Source organism: Suricata suricatta, unplaced genomic scaffold (genome assembly GCF_006229205.1).
Source record: "Suricata suricatta isolate VVHF042 unplaced genomic scaffold, meerkat_22Aug2017_6uvM2_HiC HiC_scaffold_707, whole genome shotgun sequence".
Classification (NCBI taxonomy): domain Eukaryota; kingdom Metazoa; phylum Chordata; class Mammalia; order Carnivora; family Herpestidae; genus Suricata; species Suricata suricatta.
The window spans coordinates 1-2,455 of record NW_021914301.1 but is presented as its reverse complement, the minus strand read 5'-3'; the positions used below and the strand labels follow the sequence as shown (position 1 = coordinate 2,455).

General features: G+C 48.0%; 1 non-coding gene across 1 annotated transcript; it reads right to left on the bottom strand.

The window, feature by feature from the left end:
• Positions 1 to 1,876: 1,876 nt before the first annotated feature.
• TRNAT-AGU lies at positions 1,877 to 1,950 on the bottom strand. The gene has a single exon. It is a non-coding gene; the product is annotated as a tRNA-Thr (tRNA).
• Positions 1,951 to 2,455: the final 505 nt, after the last annotated feature.

Below are 2,455 nucleotides of genomic sequence, written 5' to 3'. Positions count from 1 at the left end.
TGGTCAATGTCTCTACCTACTCCCCAGTTTTGCTATGAACCGGAACCTGCTCTAAAGGTCTACTGAAAAATAAGAAATGCATATTAGTAAAGAAAAGGGTTACTGTGTATGGAATAGTACGTAAGGGAGTGAAGTTTTGACACTGAAGCTAGGCAGGGAATAGTTTGAGAGCCATGCCCAGGAGCCGGTGGAGAGTGGGGAAGAAAGATTATTCTGAGTGTGATCATGGTTTTAACATAGGGCTCACAGAATTTAAATACTTCAAAGTATCTGGCAGTGGGATGCCTCCTAACATTGGCGTGGTGCTTGTGTTGGATCCATTTAAAATGCAGTTGTGGACGATGACTCCGTAGCAAACCTGAGTAGAGAGAAGATCCCAGACTTTCAGGAATCAACACTGGTGAGTGCAGGAAACCTAGGTGCGTGCTACCAGCCCACCTCGCACACGGAGGCTTCTGTGGTGCAGTGGTTATCCCGTTTGCCTTGCCCATGAACAGCTCCTGGTTTAGAACCAGGCATGAAACACCCTTACCTGGGGCAGGCTGGTCCTTTTCTCTTCCAACAACTCAATGCCATGTCTCACAGGTACTCGACCCCCCTTCTGACCCAGCCTTCTGTGCCCGGTCATCAGTGGTCTCCAGTGCACAGCCTCACCCCTTTTTCTCCCAAGTTAGAGTCCCGGGGATGCACCAAGACGGGGTGGCTTCTGTGTGCCCTGTCACCAGGCCACGTGACATAGAGGGGGACCTGGAAGAAGGATTTGTTTGGGCAAAAACATAAGCCAGAGAAATATTTCAGGTGTAGAGAAGACCCCTGAACCGAGTTTCTTTCATAGTCGCTCTACCAGTGGGGTGGTTTCTCCAGTCAGCACCTGCCAGCTCCCAGGTCTTCCAGAAGGACGTGGTATCATTGACCGTCACCTTGGACTGCGTTCCATTGCAGGTGTCCTTTAAAATCCAGTCTTTGAGCAAAAAATTGGACTCCCAAAAAGGGCTGGCATCGTGGCTGGCAAACCACACGCCTGACCCAATGCTCTGCTATTGCTGGTTGAAATTCTCAATAACTTTTAAACAGAAAGCCCTGTGTTTTTCGTCTTGCACTGAGCCCACAAATCACGTCACATGTCCTGCTACCAAAACCTCACTAAAAGCAGCCATCATGCAATTTCACTGGTCCGTCACGGGAGGAGCAAGGAGCTGAGACCTCTGCCACTTTCTGCTTGACAACAAAAGTCCTGCACCCTCCTGAGGTGGAGGGGGTGGCCTCGCAGACTGTACTAAGACACGTCCTAGAACATCAAAAGGAAAAGGTCAACTAAGACATTAAACATTTTTTCTAGGATTTGATTTTTTTCCAGTCTTTTGTCTTAATCTAAGGACTTCAAGTCCCATTTGCCTCCAGTCTCTCGTGAGGCTTCGTGTTTCCTGCTGTGTTGTGTTTTGTTCTGCTGTGTTTCGTCACCATTCTTACTCTGCCAACATTCTATCATGTTACTGTCCTTTTCAAAATATTCCGTGGCATCCTGGAATCCACAATCACGGGAGAGGGAGGGATGAATATCTCATCACTCGATGTATACTCTATGCACGTTTTGTCTCTTTTTCTTGCCTTCTTTGTGAATTACATTAAAAGCAAAATGTTGAGGGAGACTGCGAGCTTCGTAGGCAACATGGAGAGGAGCTGTAGAAGCTTAAAATTAGAAAGTTATAGCTCATGTCTAGTTCATGGTGAATGATTTACAAAGTGCCTCAGACAGGTAGACTCCATATCCGAGGGTGTCGTCTGGTATAAACCAAATTTTGTTTTGTTTTGTTACTTTTTACCCATTGCCTGTATTTGCCTTGAACACTTTTGCTTTATAAAACCTCGAAGAGAAAGGCCCCGCTGGGATTTGAACCCAGGATCTCCTGTTTACTAGACAGGTGCTGTAACCAACTAAGCCACAGAGCCAGACAGCCCGCCCCTCCTTGTCACATGTTGTTTTATGAAATTATACACCTCAGTGAGTGTTTTTATTTTAGCAATTGCTTTAGGATTTCCCAAGAAGATGAACCCGGCTCTGGGTCAGAACCCAAGGGCAGCGCTCTGGCTGGAGAACGAGAGGTGTGTTGAGAAGCTCTTCCTCAGGAAACCATCGGGCTGGGTTCTGAGAACCATCCCGTCCCTCAGGCCCTGCAGTGAGCCGCCGCCACCCCTATAAACTCTCCTCTCCTTTGTCCCTCTGTGGGGAGCGCCATTAGAAACAAGGCCCTGGATTTTATCCGTATTTCCCCCTGACTTTGGACCTCCAATGATTCTGTTTCTCCCACATGCAAAATACTCTCCCTCTGTCCCTCCATTTCTGGTTCCTTTATAGCATCAACGTGAGGCCCGGGCCGGCCTCATCTACACCAGGGAGAGCTCCTCCCCAGGGTAGGAATCCTAGGGTAGGGTTCTTAACGTGGACACCCAAGTC